The sequence below is a fragment of the Lithobates pipiens genome, unplaced genomic scaffold (genome assembly GCF_037356315.1).
Source record: "Lithobates pipiens isolate NorthernLeopardFrog02 unplaced genomic scaffold, aLitPip1_a1.2 Scaffold_19, whole genome shotgun sequence".
NCBI classification, from domain to species: domain Eukaryota; kingdom Metazoa; phylum Chordata; class Amphibia; order Anura; family Ranidae; genus Lithobates; species Lithobates pipiens.
Window position 1 is genome coordinate 134,674,287 of NW_027507764.1, and position 20,517 is coordinate 134,694,803.

The 20,517-nt window shown below is 44.1% G+C and overlaps 1 protein-coding gene across 1 annotated transcript in view; it reads left to right on the forward strand.

Moving 5' to 3' along the window:
* Nucleotides 1-20,517, forward strand: part of STK31 (serine/threonine kinase 31) — a 661,901-nt gene that overhangs the window by 208,823 nt on the left and 432,561 nt on the right. The window lies entirely within an intron of this gene.

The window sequence follows — 20,517 nt, forward strand, 5'->3', positions numbered from 1 at the left end:
ACTCTGTACTCTAAATCAGTTGGTAGACTTTAATATACATGATAACTATGAATTGTATACCGGGTAACAATTTTAATTTTTAAAATAATTTGTAGTGCTGTCAAACACTTCTGACTCTGTATTCTAAATCAGTTGGTAAACCTTGATATGCATGATTAAAAATATGGATTTTTATAGCAATTGGTGTAAAAATTTGATACAAAATAACGTGTGCATTAAAGAAGTTATATGGTCACAGCGTATGCGTTAATTTTATTGTATTAGTAATGAAAACAATAGTTATTTTTAAAAATCCAATATGTTTACTTGGAAAATCTTTTATGTGCTTTGTCTGTTGGCAATCTTTCCACAGCTTTCTAGATTCCCTGCATGCTTTTCAGCTTCTCCTCTGCGGTTTACTTTAGTTTCTATTGATTATATACAGTGCAACCTGGAAAGTATTCAGTGATTCACTTTTTCCACATTGTTATGTTAGACTTATTCCAAAATTGCTTAAATTAATTATTTTCCTCAAAATTCTACAAATACCACCCCATACTGACAGCGTGAAAGAAGTTTGTTTGAAATCTCTGCAAATTTATTAAATCTGAAAGAAAAAAAAACACATGTACGTGAGTGTTCACAGCCTTTGCCATGATGCGCAAAATTGAGCTCCGATACTTTTGTTTCCACTGATCATCCATAAAGTGGAGGTTCACACAAAAAGTGAACTTCCGCTTTTATGAACCCCCCCCCCCCCCCCCAGGTGTCAAATTTGGCACCTTTTTTTGGGGGGGGGGCAGATGCCTATGTAATACAGGTATCTGCACCCACTTCCGCGAATAGACTCACAACCCTTCGTGTTACCCCCCCCCACTCCACCTGCAGTGCTCTGGGAAACGCAGGGACCAGTGAGGACGCAGAGTGCGACTCGTGCATGCGCAGTAGGGAACCGGGAAGTGAAGTTGCAGTGCTTTACTTCCTGATTCCCTCACCGAGGCTGGCCCCAAGGGCAGCCGAGAGACTAACGATTGCTTGGCTTTGGCTGCCGACATCACGGGCACCCTGGACAGGTAAGTGTCCATTTATTAAAAGTCAACTGCAGTATTTGTAGCTGCTGGCTTTTAATATATATATATTTTTTTTGAGTGGACCCCCGCTTTTAAGATGTTTCTACAACTTGATTGGAGTCCAGCTATGGTAAATTCAGTTGATTGAACATGATTTGGAAAGGCAACTGTATATTTAAGGTTCACAGTCCGAGTACAAACCAAGCCCTGAAGTCCAAGGAATTGTCTGTAGACCTGGGCAGTTTACAGAAAAATGTCTGCAGTTTTGAAGGTCTCAATGAACACAGTAGCCTCCATCTGTGAATGGAAGTAGTTTGGAACCACCAGGACACTTCATAGAACAGGCTGCCTGGCCAAACTGAGCGATCAGGAGAGAAGGGCCTTAGGGGAGGTGACCAAGAACCTGATGGTCACTCTGACAGAGCTCCAGCATTTTTCTGTGGAGGAGAACCTTCCAGAAGAACGACCATCTATGCAGCACTCCACCAATCAGGCCTGTATGCTAGAGTGGCAAGATGGAAGCCACTCCTCAGTAATAGGCAAATGACAGCCCACCTGGAGGACTCTGATCGTGGCAATTCTCTGGTATGATGAAACTGATGAAACTCTTTGGTCCGAATGGCAAATGTCATGTCTAGAGAAAACAAGGCACCGCTCATAACCTGGCCAATATCATCCCTACAGTGAAGCATGATGGTAGCAGCATCATGCTGTGGGGATGTTTTTCTGCGGCATTAACTGGGAGACTAGTCATGATTGATAAAAAGATGAATGCAGCAATGTACAGAGACATCCTTGATGAAAATCTGCTCCAGAGCGATCTGGACCCAAGACTGGGGTGAAGGTTCATCTTCCAACAGAAGAATCGACCTTAAGCATGCAGCCAAGATAACAAAGGGGTGGATATGGGACCACTCTTTGTCCTTGAGTGGACCAGCTATAGCCCAGACCTGAACCAGAATGAATTGGGGATCAACCAATATTTTTTTCGGTGCTGATAGGATACCAGTATTTCCACAACCTCTCAGGCCGATAACTGATATTGTCTGCCGATATTCTGTACATTTAAAAAAAAAAAGTGCTTTCCTTTTTTTTTTTTATCGCTGTTCCTGCTGTCACAAGGGATGTAAATATCCCCTGTGACAGTAATGCCGCGTACACACGATCGGACTATCAGGCGGCGGTCCGCCAGACTTTCCGAATGAGCAGACCTGCCCACACACGGCCGGACTCTTCTGACGGGCTAGGTCCGGCGGACAATCCGATGGACTATGGCGGGAGTCCGGACTATTGAAATGATTGGACTTGCCCACACACGGATAAAAGTCCGTTCATTTTTGAATGTGGCTCCAGGTAGACGGGACTAGCGAAGGAAGTGAATGTCGCTCCCTCCATCGTCGAGATTGACACCTCGCTAGCCCCGTCACCTGGTATGGACTTAAAGGGGAACCCTTACAGTGAAAAAATGGCGTGAGGGTCCCCTCAAAGTCCATAGCAGACCCTTATCTGAGCATGCAACCTGGCCGGTCAGGAAAGGGGGTGGAAACGAGTGAGCACCCCCCCTTAGCCATAGCAGGCCATGTGCCTTCAACATGGGGGGGGGAGTTGTTTGGGGGAGGGGGGCCCTGTGTCCCCCCCCACCCCAAAGCACGTTGTCCCCATGTTGATGAGGACAAGGGCCTCTTTCCCGACAACCCTGGCCATTGGTTGTCGGGGTCTTGCGGGCCGGGGGGCTTATCGGAATCCGGGACCCCCCTTTAATAAGGGGGCCCCCAGATCCCAGCCCCCCACCCTATGTGAGTATGGGGTATGATGTACCTCTACTCATTCACCTGGTGAAAAAAGTATAAAAAACACAAGTTTTTAAAATTTATTAGACGGTCGGTGGTCTTCTTCTTCTGTCTTGGGGGGGGGGGGGGGGGCTTCTCGCTGGACTCCTCCGCTATCTTCTGCTCTTTTTTGCTAGCTCTTTTACTAGTGGAGGAGCCCGGCTTTCTCCGCCGCCGTCCGGGGATCTTTTTCCAACTTTGGGGTCTTGTCCCGCTCTTCGGTTCTTCTTGCCGGGCCTTCGCTTTATTCCAGATTTTACTAGCGTTGGCCCGCAGACTTCTGTTGCTGTCGCCGCTGCCTTCTCCTCTTTTTCTCTTCTTCCTTGCGATGTTGACACAACGCTCTCTCCGGCCGCAATGGCAGGGACGCGTTGTGCGGCGACTTAAATAGAGACAAGGGGTGGGGTCACCGGGTGATGTCACATGACCCCGCCCCCTTATGATGTCAGTCCCAGCGTCCTCTGGGACTGTGATATTATAAGGGTCAGGGTCACCATGTGGCGTCACACGTTGACCCCACCCCCTGTCCCTATATAAGTCGCTGCACAACATGTCCCTGCCATTGCGGCTGGAGAGGGCGTCATGCCAACATCGCTAGGAAGAAGGCGGCGGTGACGACAGCGACAGAAGACCAGGCCAACGCTAGTAAAAGAGCTGGAAGAAGAAAGCAGAGGCCCGGCAAGAAGAGCCGAAGAGCAGGACGACTCCCGAAGTTGGAAGAAGACCCCCGGACGGCGGCGACGACGAAGAAGAGAGCCAGGCTCCTCAGCTAGTAAAAGAGCTTGCAAAAGAGCAGAAGATAGCGGAGGAGTCTGGCGAGAAGACCCCCCAAGATGGAAGAAGACCACCGGAGCTGCCTAATAAATGTAAAAACTTTTGTTCCCCATACTCATTCACATAGGGTGGGGGGGGCAGTATCTGGGGGGCTCCCGGATTCCGATAAGCCCCCCCCACCCGCAAACCCCGACAACCGCTAGCAAAAGAGCAGAAGATAGCAGAGGAGTCTGGTAAGAAGACCACCGGAGCTGCCTGATAAATTATAAATTTTAAAAACTTGTGTACCCCATACCCCATACTCATTCACATAGGGTGGGGGTGCCCAGTATCTGGGGGGCCCCCTTATTAAAGGGGGCTCCCGGATTCCCATAAGCCCCCCACCCGCATACCCCGAAAACCAATGGCCAGGGTTGTCGGGAAGAGGCCCTTGTCCTCATCAACATGTTGACAAGGTGTTTTGGGGTGGGGCGGTCAAAACGTCCTTTTTTAAATTTCTTTTTTATTGCCATTTCAGCGAATTCTCTAAAGAGACTCAAATCAACTTTCCATTCATTGCTGTCCCTTCTCGACTTCACATCATTGTAGTATATTTATTTTGCTCTTTATATGTACTTTTTTTTTTTTTTGTACAATTCCTTTTACATACAAAAAGGGGATGTGTACAAATCGTATAGATTTTAAACATACCCCCCCCCCCCCCACTTCCCCAATATGACTATAATGGCAGTTTTGTTCCCATTCCCATTTCCCGTATAGGTCTTAGACTCTTAGTTGTTCTGCAGGAAGTGGCGTAAATATCCGCAGATATCTATGCTGGAAGTGGGTACAAATACCTGTACTATACGGGTATCTGCACCCCTCTCCCCCCTGAAAGGTGCCAATTGTTGTGCCGGAGGGGGGGAGGGTTCCAATGAGTGGAAGCTCCACTTTAGGGTGGAGCTCCGGTTTAACTATGTCTTTTGTATTTTATCTTTTTTCATCCAATTCCCTCCTATTGCCTCGCATCCTGGTGCAAAGTATTCATTCTCCTTCAGTGCTATTAACGGTGAATTATAGTGCCCATTTAATTGTTTATATACCCCATCCCAAATCTTGAGTGCATTCCATGTTAATTCATTTGTATTTGGATCAAGTGTCCTATGTTTTGGAGGGTTCCACACTATCTTACTAAGTTGTGCCTTACTATATGTGCTTTCTAAATTCACCCATCTTTTTTTCCTTTTCTTTTTCTAGTACCCATTCAACAATTCTCGACAATACTATTGCCTTATAATATTTTAGGATATCGGGAACCGCTAACCCTCCTCGTGTTTTTTTCTTTCTTTCTTGTTTTAATATTGAAAAGGAAATTCTTGTGTTTTTTTGTTCCACACGATGATTATTAACGATTTCAGCTATAAAAAATAAGAAATAAGTAATACGGTTGGCATCATCTGGAATTTATAAAGAATCTTTGGTAATAAAAACATTTTTAACGCATTAATACGTCCCATCCAGGAAAGTGATCTATTCGCTAGCCTTTTAGTTTGTTTTGATTTTGTCTAGTAGTGGGATATAGTTTTAGTTTATATATCTTATTCAAAGAGTTCGCTAACCTTATTCCTAAGTATTTTAGTTATTTTCCCCATTAGAATTTACATTCCTTTTGGAGCTGCTTTACTTCATGTTTTCTGACATTAATATTTAAAATTTCGGATTTTGCTTGATTCATTTTAAAATTCGACAATTTGCCATAGTGTTCCAGGGCCTTAATCAATTTAGTCATTGTACTCCTAGCTAATATAAAACAATATATCATCCGTGAATGCGGCCAGTTTATGTACCTAATTTCCAACCTTGATTCCCATTATCTCGGGGTCATTTCAAATCGTGGGGAGCAGTGGTTCTAGGGATAGCACGAATAAGAGGGGTGATAATGGGCACCCTTGTCTAGTCCCGTTTTTATCTCCAAGGGGAAGGGCTGGTGTCCCATTTATCTTTATAGTTGCTCTGGGATGGAAATGTAATGTTTTGATCCATTGGGCCATTTTTGTTCCAACTCCCATATTTTCCAGTGTCTGAAACATGAATCCCCAGTCTACCTTGTCGAAGGCTTTCTGAGCATCCATCGACAGTAGCAGGACCAGGGGTCCGGTTTCCTTCCTCTGCAATAATAGCAATAGGGTTCTCACCCCGTTGTCCCTTCCATCCCTACCTGAGACAAACCCCACTTGGTCCGGATGCACCAGTGAGTTCATCAGGGCCTTCATGCAGCCAGCTAGAATTTTTTGCAAGTGTCTGCATTTAGCAACGATATTCTATAGCTGGAACACACAGTCCCATCTTTCCCCTCCTTCTGAATTACGGTTATTGAAGCGGACAGTGCATTCCTACTCATTTCGTATTCTACTCCTAAGCCATTCATATATCTACATAGATTTGGAATTGTCATGTCTAAACTTTTTGTAGTAATAAGTTGTGAACCCGTCGGGTCCAGGGCTTTTCCCAGGAGCCGAGTCCTTTATGGCATTATTTATTTCTTCCTCCGTTATAGGCTTTTCTAAGTTTCCCTTTCGTTTTCCGTAAGCTTAGGCAGTCTGGCATTTTTTTAGGTACTCGTTTATTCTTTTTTTTTCCCCCTATCTGGTCCTCCTTCTGTTTTACTGAATATAACTTCTCATAATACTTTTTAAATGATTCTATTTCTTTTGTTACATGTACCATATCTCCTTTCCGTGTTTGGATTTTCCCTATATAATAGCTTTTTTTTTTTTTTTTTTTTTGGAAGAATTCTTGCTAGGTATTAGGTTTATTTACCTACCTGATATCTTTCTTTAGCTATTTGAAAGTTTTTTTTTTTTTTTTTTTGTCTCCTGTTCCATTAACCCTCGAAGTTCATCCCTTTTAATTATTAGATTCTGGTATACCTTTCTATCTTGGGTATGTCGTTTATGCTGTTGTTTCTCTCTATATATATATTTTAATCTCTCAGATCTCTCTCCTTTTTTTTTTTTCCCTAGTTCTGAGCATTATCAGGATCCCCCTGATATAGGCTTTATGGGTATCTCAGTGTTTGCCCTGTAATATCATCTGTGTTATTTATTGCAAAATAATGTTCTAATTCTTTGCGTACTATTTCATACCCTTCCTCGTCGCGAATTAGTTCTTCGTTTAAATGCCACGAGAAGACTTGTCTTTGGTTAATAGGGATTGACAATTTCATCCTTACGGGGGCATGGTCTGATAATGTAATTATTTCTATATTCGTTTCTATTACTCTTTTGAGTACTCTGTGGTGAACAAGGATATAGTCAATCCTAGAGTACGTCCCATGTACTGGGGAGTAAAACGTATCATCTAGTGACTTCGGATGTTGAATTCTCCACACATCAATTAATTGACACATGTTCAATTATTTTTTTTAAATCATTTTTAGTTGTACGTTACTTGTCCCCTGTACCCTAGTTGTACTATCCAATACCGGGTTCATGCAAAAATTCATATCGCCCATCATAATCTCGTACCCCTTCCTAAAATCCATCAGCTTAGTCAGTAGTACTTTTAGATATTTTATAGGGTTTCTATTTGGGGAGTAAATGTTAACCAATGTGCATTCCATATCACCTAATTTACCCTTTAACCACTTTCAGACCGGACCATTTTGCTGGTAAATGACCAGAGGTCTTTTTACACTTTGGCACTGCGCTGCTTTATCTGGTAATTGCGCGGTCATGCAATGTTGTACCCAAACAAAATTTGCGTCCTTTTCTTCCCACAAATAGAGCTTTCTTTTGATGGTATTTGATTGCCTCTGCGATTTTTATTTTTTGCGATATAAACGTAAAAAGACCGCAAATTTTGAAAAAAAATGATATTTTCTACTTTTTGTTATTAGAAAAATCCAATAAACTCAATTTTAGTCATACATTTAGGCCAAAATGTATTCAGCCACATGTCTTTGGTAAAAAAAAAGTCAATAATTGTATATTTATTGGTTTGCGCAAAAGTTGTCACATCTACAAACTAAGGTACGTTTTCTGGAATTTACGCAGCTTTTAGTTTACGACTGCCTATCTCATTTCTTGAGGTGCTAAAATGGCAGGGCAGTACAAAACCCCCCCAAATGACCCCATTTTGGAAAGTAGACCCCCTAAGGAAATTGATAAGAGGCATGTTGAGCCCATTGAATATTTTATTTTTTTGCCTCAAGCGATTGAATAATGACAAAAAAAAAAATTTTTTTTTTTTTTTACACAAAGTTGTCACTAAATGATATATTGCTCACACATGCTATGGGCGTATGTGAAATGACACCCCAAAATAAATTCTGCTGCTTCTCCTGAGTATGGGGATACCACATATGTGGGACTTTTTGGGAGCCTAGCCGCGTACGGGGCCCCGAAAACCAAGCACCGCCTTCAGGCTTTCTAAGGGCGTAAATTTTTGAGTTCACTTCTCACTACCTATTACAGTTTTGAAGGCCATAAAATGCCAAGATGGCACAAAACCCCCACAAATGACCCCATTTTAGAAAGTAGACACCCCAAGCTATTTGCTGAGAGGCATGTTGAGTTCATGGAATATTTTATATTTTGCCACAAGTTGCGGGAAAATTACAAACTTTTTTTTTTTTTTTTTTTTTTTAACAAAGTTGTCACTAAATGATATATTGCTCATGCATGCCATGGGCATATGTGAAATGACACCCCAAAATAAATTCTGCTGCTTCTCCTGAGTACGGGGATACCACATATGTGGGACTTTTTGGGAGCCTAGCCGCGTACGGGGCCCCGAAAACCAAGCACCGCCTTCAGGCTTTCTAAGGGCGTAATTTTTTGATTTCACTCCTCACTACCTATTACAGTTTTGAAGGCCATAAAATGCCAAGATGGCACAAAACCCCCACAAATGACCCCATTTTAGAAAGTAGACACCCCAAGCTATTTGCTGAGAGGCATGTTGAGTCCATGGAATATTTTATATTTTGCCACAAGTTGCGGGAAAATTACAAACTTTTTTTTTTTTTTTTTTTTTTTCACAAAGTTGTCACTAAATGATATATTGCTCACGCATGCCATGGGCATATGTGAAATGACACCCCAAAATAAATTCTGCTGCTTCTCCTGAGTATGGGGATACCACATATGTGGGACTTTTTGGGAGCCTAGCCGCGTACGGGGCCCCGAAAACCAAGCACCGCCTTCAGGCTTTCTAAGGGCGTTACAGTTTTGAAGGCCATAAAATGCCAAGATGGCACAAACCCCCCCCCAAATGACCCCATTTTGGAAAGTAGACACCCCTAAATTTAGGGGTACACTAGTGAGACTAGGTAATAAATGGCGGGTGCCCTGAAACTATAAAAAAATAACTAACCAACCAGCGTCACCTGTAACAGTTATATGGTGATCACTGGTGAAAGGGTTAACTAGGGGGCAATTAGGGGGCTTTATGCGGTAGTATATGGGGGTCCCTGGCGCTATAAAAAGCTGCAGCGAACCTAAATACCTACCTGCCTAACTAGCGTCACCTGTGACACTAATACGGCGATCAGAAAAACGATCGCTTATTAGGCTGGGTTCACACTGGAGCGATGCGGGAACGCCACGAATGCGCGGCGGGTTCCCGCATCGCATGCCTCCCGGCGGCAGTTCACACTGCCCTATGCGAACTGCTGGGAGTGTCAGTGAAATGTTACTGACACCCCCAGATCAGTTCGCATATCGCAGTGCGATCTGCAAACTCGGATCGCATGGTGTGAACACCCATGCGATCCGATTCTGCTGCGGGCCAAAAAAAGGGTCCCGTGCGAATTTGCGGCGGGTGCGGCGGGTGCGGCGAATGGCTGAACTCGAATCGCACAGAGATCGGATGTGATTTGCACTGCAGTGCGGTGCGAATCACATCCGTTCTCATAAACCGCTGCAATGTGAACCCAGCCTTAGTGACACTGGCGACGGGGGGTGATCACGGGGTTAAACCTTTATTGGGGGGGTTAGGGGGGTACCTTAGAACTAAAGGGGGCTAACCCTAACTGCCCTAACAGTTATTAGTCACAAATGACACCCGCCGGGTGATCAGGGGGTTAAACCTTTATTAGGTAATAAATGGCGGGTGCCCTGAAACTATAAAAAAATAACTAACCAACCAGCGTCACCTGTAACAGTTATATGGTGATCACTGGTGAAAGGGTTAACTAGGGGGCAATCAGGGGGCTTTATGCGGTAGTATATGGGGGTCCCTGGCGCTATAAAAAGCTGCGGCGAACCTAAATACCTACCTGCCTAACTAGCGTCACCTGTGACACTAATACGGCGATCAGAAAAATGATCGCTTATTAGGCTGGGTTCACACTGGAGCGATGCGGAAACGCCGCGAATCCGCGGCGGGTTCCCGCATCGCATGCCTCCCGGCGGCAGTTCACACTGCCCTATGCGAACTGCTGGGAGTGTCAGTGAAATGTTACTGACACCCCCAGATCAGTTCGCATATCGCAGTGCGATCTGCAAACTCGGATCGCATGGTGTGAACACCCATGCGATCCGATTCTGCTGCGGGCCAAAAAAAGGGTCCCGTGCGAATTTGCGGCGGGTGCGGCGGGTGTGGCGGGTGCGGCGGGTGCGGCGAATGGCTGAACTCGAATCGCACAGAGATCGGATGTGATTTGCACTGCAGTGCGGTGCGAATCACATTCGTTCTCATAAACCGCTGCAATGTGAACCCAGCCTTAGTGACACTGGCGACGGGGGGTGATCACGGGGTTAAACCTTTATTGGGGGGGTTAGGGGGGTACATTAGAACTAAAGGGGGCTAACTCTAACTGCCCTAACAGTTATTACAGTCACAAATGACACCAATGCAAAAAAAAAAAAAAAAAAAAAAAAAATGACATTGGTGTCACTGTGACTGGGGGGCAGGGGTAATTGGGGGGGTGATCGGGGGGTAAAGGGGGGGTGTGAGTGTGCCTGGCATGTTCTACTGTGTGTGTGAGTGTTGGTGCAACTTACTGATCCGCTCTCCTCCGTGTCGGAACGAAAAATACCGACACGGAGGAGAGAATACATCACTTCCTCTCCTGTGTTTACATTACAGGAGAGGAAGTGATGTCACCGGGGATTTCTATTCGTCGGGAGCGATCGCGAGGGGGTGGCCATGAATGAATGGCCGTCCCCTCGTCCGGGATCGCTCCCGTACGAATACCGACCGCCGCAGGCACCGGGCGGGGGCCCGATCGGGCCCCCGACCCGCGGGAGGCAAGGGACGTACATGTATGTCCTTATGCCTGCCCGTGCCATTGTACCGACGTACATCGGCGTGCGGCGGTCGGCAACTGGTTAAAAAGAGAAATCTTCCCTCTGGGTCAGTCTTCCTTTCTTCCAGGGTGAACCTAATCTTCTTTGCAAACCCTATTGCTACTCCCCTTCCCTTGTTTGTTATTGTGTCCCCATAGTACCAAATCGGGTAATCCTTTGAATAGAGCTTAACATTTGATTCATGAGATATATGCGTGTCTTGCAAAAAAAAAAACACCTCTGACCCGTATTGTTTTAATTCTTTTTTGCCTGTTTGTATATAGCCCCTTTACATTACAGGTCATGAAGTTTATGGCCATCATCTTTGTTGTCCTAGTTTTCTATGCAGACCCCGTTTTTCTTGTCTATAGCGGGATTTTTTTTTTTTTTTATTGTCATCTCTCCCGCCAACCCTCCCCCCTCTTCCTCACCTCCTCCCCTCCTCCCTCCCTTTTTGGTACCAAGTCGGCCTCTGATTCGCTCATGGTCCTGAAAACCCTGACCATCTCCAAATCTCCATGTTCCGAGGTGTGGCTCAATCAGACGGCCCCCCCCGTATATCCTCAGACCCACTTTGGCCCATGATCTCCCCCCTCCCCTCTCCTATCTATATTTATCGCTCTCCTACAGTATTTCCCAGTGTCCGTCCAGCCCGGGAGTTCTGATATTTGAATTTCCAACTTGTCAGAGTCCCGCCAGCTCTTCCGGGAATCTCAGCCTCGCTGATCTTCCTTCTTTAGTGCCTATTAGGCATGCTGGCAATCCCCAATTGTATCTTATGTTCTGTATTCGCATTTGCTCCAACAACGGCTTTAAAGAACGCCTTCTTGCCAATGTTTCAGGTGCTAAATCCGAAAAAAATTGTATTTCTGATCCGGCATATTGTAATAGGGCTTTTCTTCTTAATTTAGCCCATATTTCTGCTTTATCCTCATAGTATCTGAATCTTACTATTATGTCCCGAGGCCTATCTGCTTCCGTATTTCTTACTTTTCCAATCCGATGCACCCTCTCGATCTTGGGGAATTCTTCCTCTCCTGTCAAGCAAGGGGCTGAATAGGGATTTAATAATTTTTCTTAGCTCTTCCCTTCTACCCTCTGGGACTGATCGAATTCTTTGTTTTGTTTTCTGTTTCGGTTTTCTTGATCTTCCAGTCTGTATAGAATTTTCCTCTGATTTTTGTATACTATTTTAACTTGCTCCTTTAATTTGCTTACCTCCTGGGCTTGATTGTCCATTCTCTTCCACTACCTCTACTCTTGTTAGTAGGTGCCCCAAATCAGCTCTTGCCATATTAATATCTGCTTTAATGGCATTTTTTAATTTCAGAAGCATCTCCGTCATCACCCCTTTTGTTAGCGTTTGGTCATCTACCCTTTGATCTTCACCTTTTACTTGTTTCCAGTTCGCTCTCAGTTAAATCATCTCTGAATTGATCAGATATTTCCCCTATTTTTTTTATCTGTCCCCTTATCGGTTTTAAGGGGCTCCTTGTCCGTTCCTCCAGCCCTGGGACTGGCTCCTTGGTGTCAGGGCTGGCTTAGCCCCCCTCCTCTGGGCTGGGTGCTCAGCTGTTGACTAATTGCCAGCTCTCTTCTCTTTCCACAGTTACCAGCTTTTCCCGATAATGCTCGTCTGACCTGCCTATTTAAAGCCTTCCAGCTCACTTTTCCCTTTGCCTTCGCGTTGGTCAAATCACAAGGAACCATCTCCTGCTGTTTGCTTCATCTGGCTTGCTGACATCCCTCCTGGCTTCTTATCCTGCTTGCAGTTGCTCTCCTTGGATCCCTGACTTCTGGCTTGGCTGATTTGGTTTATGATCTTTGGACTGGCTGACTACCCGATCTGGCTACTGGACTCTGGCTGCGCTTGACTACGCTTTTTTCTATTTACCTTTTTTATTTTTATTAATAAACTAGTGTGATTTGATTGTAATTCTGTCTATTTCATGGTTTCTGACACTTGGGTCATGTATTATTTGATCGTACTATCTGATGTTTTGTTTTTTGGGGTTTTAAGGGCGCCAACCTTAGTACTTTTATTTGTAGATTTGCTCATGTTTTTCTTAAACCCTCTTATTTGCTTCCCTTGTTTGGTGCTCCTTGCTTCTCCCAGTAGGTCAGTAGAATCCGTATACTCAAAAGCTAACTCCTCACTGGTGTCTCGCAGTAATTAGGAGCAAACCCACCTGGGCGGTTTCCCACCCATATGCTGGTTAATCGATATCTGTAATTGCTGAGTTTAAGATAAACATTGGGTAACAAGCGTTTATAAACAGTGTAAAAATATAGCTGTGGGGTGATACACCACTATGCTCTATTTCCTGTTACAGGTGCAAGTACACTCTCAATCTCTTTTACAGTATAAAGCAGTTCATTCGCTCACGTTGTTTTTTGATATGTTTGCATTAACCAACCAAACGTTCATCCTGTCAGACTATTGGGGTATTTTGTGACATTTAATTCATAGGCCATCAGCTAGTTAGTGAGAGAGAGCAGCACATCTTATTTACATCTATATAATTTCTTTTATGGTACCTTCTGTTTCTGCCCTTCCCCTTTACTTGCTGTTTGATGTAGAGCCGTTGTCATTTTCCTGCACGTCTGCTATTGAGTGTCCGCGTTGTACTGGCTTCTCGCTGCAGGGATTAGCTGTCCTGGTGAGAGGCTGGAGGAGGAAGGCGGCCTCGGATAACATGTACACTCCCGTGGGCTTCCAGGTCTGAGGTCAGCGGGCAGGCAGGTTCAGGAGCGGGTCTGGGAGACTTCACCATCCAGTCCCGGAGCCTCTCACACTCCGGAGATATCCAGCTCCCAGCATCTTGGAATCCACTCTCCCGCTCCGGCTGGCCTCAGCAAGCCCCTGCCTCCGTACTGAACGTCCTCACGTCACCCCCCTCAAAACTTTTCTAAGTCCGCTAGACTTTTGGGAACAAAAAATTAGTCGGAGCCCACACACGTGCGGATTGTTCGGCGGACTTGGTCGATCGTGTGTACGCAGCATAATAGGGAGTGACATGTACTCTTTATGGAGAGATCGGGCGTCTATAAGACCCCAAACCCCTCCTCTGCACTTGAAAGTATTCAAAGCGTCAAGATCTGCGTTTTTGAATACTTTCTATTTTTTAAAACTGACTCCTTTATGATGCCAGTAATCCGGAAAGTGATATTTATGACATCACTTCTGGGTTACTAGATCAGAGATCGGAACAAAGCATCGGCTTTGTTTGGGTCTTCGGCCAGCCGTCGGATGTTTGTAATAACAGCCGAGCGGCTGCTGAGCCACACCGGTTGTTAATACAATAAAGCCGGCTGTCCGCTCTAAAGAATGGTACCGGGTTGATGCCTACACCAGTAAAACCCCTTGAAGCAATATCGATTTAGTTTGCGACCTATACCGATATTTTAGAAAATGCTATTATTGGCCTGCAATAATAGGCCTTACCGGTAATCGGTTAATCCCTAGATTGAACATCTCTTGAAAAATCTGATAATTGCTATGCACCGATGCTGCCTGCAAAGAAGAATGGGAGAAATGGCCCAAAAATACGTGTGCCAAGCATCATACTCCAAAAAGGCTTGAGGCTGTAATTGGTGCCAAATGTGCTTCAACAAAGTATTGAGGCTTTGAATACTTAATGCCTTGCAAAAGTATTAACCCCCTTTGGTATTTTTCATGTTTTGCTTTTGTTTGTTTTTTTGCCTCACATACTGGAATTAACAGGGCTTGTTTGAGGATTTACATCCTTTAACCACTTGCCGACCGCCACACGACGATATACGTCGATAGAATGGCACGGGCAGGCATATGGGCGTATATATACGTCCCTGCCTTCCCGCGGGTGGGGGGCCCGATCGCCCCCCCCCCGGTGCCAGCGGCGGTCGGTATCCGTTCAGGAGCGATCCGGGATGAGGGGGCGGCCATTCGTTCATGGCCACCCCCTCGCGATCGCTCCTGACGAATGGAAGTGAGGCGTGACATCACTTCCTCTCCTGTAATGTAAACACAGGCAGAGGAAGTGATGTAATCTCTCCTCCGTGTCGGTATTTTTCGTTCCGGCACCGAGGAGAGAGGATCGGTGAGTTGCACCAACACGACACTACACAGTAGAACATGCCAGGCACACTCACACCCCCCCTTCACCCCCCGATCACCCCCCCAATTACCCCTGCCCCCCCAGTCACAGTGACACCAATTGCATTTTTATTTTTTTTGCATTGGTGTCATTTGTGACTGTAATAACTGTTAGGTCAGTTAGGGTTAGCCCCCTTTAGTTCTAAGGTACCCCCCTAACCCCCCCAATAAAGGTTTAACCCCGTGATCACCCCCCGTCGCCAGTGTCACTAAGGCTGGGTTCACATTGCAGCGGTTTATGAGAACGGATGTGATTCGCACCGCACTGCAGTGCAAATCACATCCGATCTCTGTGCGATTCGAGTTCAGCCATACAGATAGTATGGCTGAATTTGCGCCGCACCCGCCGCAAATTCGCTCGGGACCCTTTTTTTGGTCCGCAGCAGAATCGGATCGGATGGGTGTTCACACCATGCGATCCGAGTTTGCAGATCGCACTGCGATATGCAAACTGATCTGGGGGTGTCATTAACATTTCACTGACACTCCCAGCAGTTCGCATAGGGCAGTGTGAACTGCCGCCGGGAGGCATGCGATGCGGGAACCCGCCGCGGATTCGTGGCGTTCCTGCATCGCTCCAGTGTGAACCCAGCCTAATAAGCGATCATTTTTCTGATCGCTGTATTAGTGTCACAGGTGACGCTAGTTAGGCAGGTAGGTATTTAGGTTCGCCGCAGCTTTTTATAGCGCCAGGGACCCCCATATACTACCGCATAAAGCCCCCTGATTGCCCCCTAGTTAACCCTTTCACCAGTGATCACCATATAACTGTTACAGGTGACGCTGGTTGGTTATTTTTTTATAGTTTCAGGGCACCCGCCATTTATTACCTAATAAAGGTTTAACCCCCTGATCACCCGGCGGGTGATATAAGTTTGAGGGTCAGATAAGGTCTGCGTCGCCCCAGGCAGCGTCAGGTTAGTGCCAGTACCGCTAACACCCACGCACAAAGCATACACCTCCCTTAGTAATATAGTATCTGATCAGATCTATATTGGCGTCGCCAGCAGTTTAGTTTTCCCAAAACGCATTGTTAGCGAGATCAGCCCAGATACCTGCTAGCACCTGTGTTTAGCCCCTCCGCCAAGCCCAGACCAGCCCACCCAAGTGCAGTATCGATCGATCACTGTCACTTACAAATCACAACACGCATAACTGCAGCGTTGGCAGAGTCAGCCCTGATCCCTGCGATCGCTAACAGTTTTTCTTGTAGCGTTTTTGATACAGTCGCTGACAGCCTAGGTGCTTTTTTACCTGTGAGTCTCACTAGTGTACCCCTAAATTTAGGGGTGTCTACTTTCCAAAATGGGGTCATTTGGGGGGGGGGGGGGGGGGGTTTGTGCCATCTTGGCATTTTATGGCCTTCAAAACTGTAATAGGTAGTGAGGAGTGAAGTCAAATATTTACGCCCTTAGAAAGCCTGAAGGCGGTGCTTGGTTTTCGGGGCCCCGTACGCGGCTAGACTCCCAAAAAGTCCCACATATGTGGTATCCCCGTACTCGGGAGAAGCAGCAGAATTTATTTTGGGGTGTCATTTCACATATGCCCATAGCATGTGTGAGCAATATATCATTTAGTGACAACTTTGTGTAAAAAAAAAAAAAAAAAAAAAAAAAAAAAAATTTTTTTTGTCATTCAATCGCTTGAGGCAAAAAAATAAAATATTCAATGGGCTCAACATGCCTCTTATCAATTTCCTTAGGAGGTCTACTTTCCAAAATGGGGTCATTTGGGGGGGTTTTGTACTGCCCTGCCATTTTAGCACCTCAAGAAATGAGATAGGCAGTCGTAAACTAAAAGCTGCGTAAATTCCAGAAAACGTACCTTAGTTTGTAGATGTGACAACTTTTGCGCAAACCAATAAATATACAATTATTGACTTTTTTTTTACCAAAGACATGTGGCTGAATACATTTTGGCCTAAATGTATGACTAAAATTGAGTTTATTGGATTTTTCTAATAACAAAAAGTAGAAAATATCATTTTTTTTCAAAATTTGCGGTCTTTTTACGTTTATATCGCAAAAAATAAAAATCACAGAGGCAATCAAATACCTTCAAAAGAAAGCTCTATTTGTGGGAAGAAAAGGACGCAAATTTTGTTTGGGTACAACATTGCATGACCGCGCAATTACCAGTTAAAGCAGCGCAGTGCCAAATTGTAAAAAGACCTCTGGTCATTGACCAGCAAAATGGTCCGGTCTGAAAGTGGTTAAGAACATGCCCATGAATTTAAAGATTTTTTATTTATTTTTATTTTTTATTAAGCAGACAACAAATAGGACAAAATAACAGAAATCAGTCAAGTCGATGTGCATAACTATTCACCCCCCTAAAGTCAATACTTCGTAGAGCCACCTTTTGCAGCTATCACAGCTCCAAATCGTGTTGGATAAGTCTCTATGAGCGTGCCACATCTTACCACTGGAATTTCTGCCCATTCCTCCTCGCAAAACTGCTCCAGCTCCTTCAAGTTGGATGGTTTGCGCTTGGGAATGGCAATCGCTGAGTCTGACCACAGATTTTTTGGGGGTGGTGTTCTTTTATGTGATGTGTTGGGGTTGCGCCAGACATAGCGTTTTTCTTTGGCCAAAAAGTTCAGTTTAGTTTCATAGTAGCACCTTGCTCCATATATTTTTGGAGTCTCCCACGTGCCTTTTCTTAAACTCAAGACATGCCTTTTTTTTTTTTCGCTGAAAGTAATGGCTTTCTTCTGGCTACTCTGCCATAAAGCCCAACTCTATGGAGTGTATGGCTTATTGTCATCCTATGTACAGATACTCCAGTCTCTGCTGTGGAACTCTGCAGCTTCTCCAGGGTTACCTTAGGTGTCTGTGCTGCCTCTCTGATTAATGCCCTCCTTGCCCGGTCCGTTAGTTTTTGTGTGCGGCCGTCTCTTGGCAGGTTTGCTTTTGTGCCATGTGCTTTCCATTTGGATATAATAGATTTGATGGTGCTCTTAGGGATTATCAAAGATTTGGATAATTTTTTTTATAACCTAACACTGACTTGTACTTCTCAACAACATTGTCCTTTACTTGTTTGGAGAGTTCCTTCATGGCAGTGTTTGGTTAGTGGTGCCTCTTGCGTAGGTGTTGTAGCCTCTGGGGCCTTTCAAAAAGGTGTGTGTATATGTAATGACAGATCATGTGACACTTGGATTGCACACAGGTGGATATCATTTCACTAATTATGTGACTTCTGAAGGTAAGTGGTTGCACCAGAGCTTTTTATGGGCTTCACAAGAAAGGGGGTGAATACATAATAAGCATATGTAAATTATCAGTTTATTTCTGAAAAATCATAATATATATATATATATATATATATATATATATATATATATATATATATATATATATATATATATATATATATATTATTCTAGTTTTATTTCACCAACTTAGACTATTGTGTTCTGATCCATCACATATAATCCAGATTAAAAAAACATTGAACTAAAGGCTGTAATGTAACAAAATAGTTAAAAAGCCAAGGGGGGTGAATACTTTTACAAGGCACGGTATATGTGTACATGTGATTTTTTTTGATTTTTTTTTTTTTTAACTTAATTTGCAAAGATTACAAACAAACTTCTTTCACAATATCATTGTATTGTTTGTAGAATTGTGAGGGAAAATAACCTACCTGAAATGAGAAGCTCTATGAAAACTTTCCAGGTGCACTGTATTCCATTGTATTTTGCTGCTTGCAAGCAGTGATTTCTGTAGTGACTAAGGTCCGGTTCACACTGAGGCAGCACGACTTACAGCGCGACTGCCTCAGACGACCTGGACGCGACCACTGCGGCAACTTGCAAAACGACTTCTGTATAGAAGTCAATGCAAGTCGCCCCAAAAGTCGTACAGGAACCTTTTTCTAAGTCGGAGCGACTTGAGTCGCTCCGATTAGAACGGTTCCATTGCACAGAGCGGGACGCGACTTGTCAGGCGGCTAAATCGCCCTGACAAGTTGCCTCTGTGTGAACCGGCTCTTAGCCTCATAACACCACTCCTCTCAGCGCCTTTGTAGTTCAGGAGGCATGCTCTGTAAACTTTGACTATTCAATTCCCATTGGATTCTCCTTCGACTATGTTGTGCAAGGGCCGGACTTAAAAATATTTAGGTTTGACCTCATGTTCTGTGTAAGGGTAGGGAGAGTCACCCTTTATGTTTATGCTCATTTTATTATACTAGGAACTGCTTAAAAAGATATATACATATTTGATATATATGTTTTATAAAGGAAATAGCTTCACCTGCAAGGCTTTTGCAAGTTTCTTCTGAAGTGCAAAATCGCTTGGAAAACAGGACGTGCTTGTGGTCTGGTCGCAGCTGGCATTTAAGTTTACAGATTTAGAACGTTGTAAGGGGAAATTAAATATTGTGGCTTTATGTTCAAATTATGATAGACAGCTTAAGGGCATGAATATATATATATATATATATATGTGTCTGGGGACTTTTTCTTCTCAAAAATTCCCCTAAAAAATTCTGCTTAATGTATGACGAACATAAATGTGGATGTATATGATTGGACATTCAAAAGGCCATTGTGTCTTGTGTGTCTTGTATAATTTTGATTGGCTGACAAGAGGCCTTCCCTCTGTCTTTATGCAATGTCTGAAGCACATAAAAGTGGTATACAGGAAATAAAGGATCGTACTCATGATAATCCATTCAATGCATATGGTTGTCTGATTTACCCAATCGATTGAGAGGGCTTTCCAGTGACCACTAAAGTCCAGCTCAAGCTAATCAAGGAGGGGCGCACCTTACACTATGGTTTTGGGAAATGGAAAGGTCAGCTGTACAAGAGAATCGTATAATGTATAGCCTATATTTTACAAACATCAATATTGTTCAGACTAACAGAATTATGTTTGAAATATTCAAATACAGTGGGGAAATGAATGATTTTCCATTTTCACAATAGATACACTTTAAGTTCAACATAATTTTACATTCCCTCCCACGGCTTGTAAAAGCAGTCTAGAGGCCAATTGGCCACTAAGATTGCTTTTACATGAAAGCTGACCACTGGCTGAAAATGATACCAAGATGATCCCAAGGCATCATTCTGGTATAACTGCTCAAATTCCATCAACATACCAGTACATTGCTGGTCCTTGTTGGGCATATATTGTAATTTGTTTATTTTTTATTTTTTTCATGCAACCTGTGGGCTGAATGAAAAAAAGATTGATCGATGGGTATGCCGACCCTTAGAATACCTCCCTTCATCCACTTCTAATGATGGGCATACATGCACCATTTTGTCTTTAACTGGTGGTGAAATCACCTCCTACAGCGCTGGAGTTGTGTATCGTGGGAGCAAACGCTGTTGCTGTCAAGATAACTAAATCCGTGCTGCAGCTGAATGGAGTACTCAAAAACAAAAAATGGTTAGAAATAAAACGCAGTACACAGTAAAGTGTAAAAAAAAAATTATATACCTG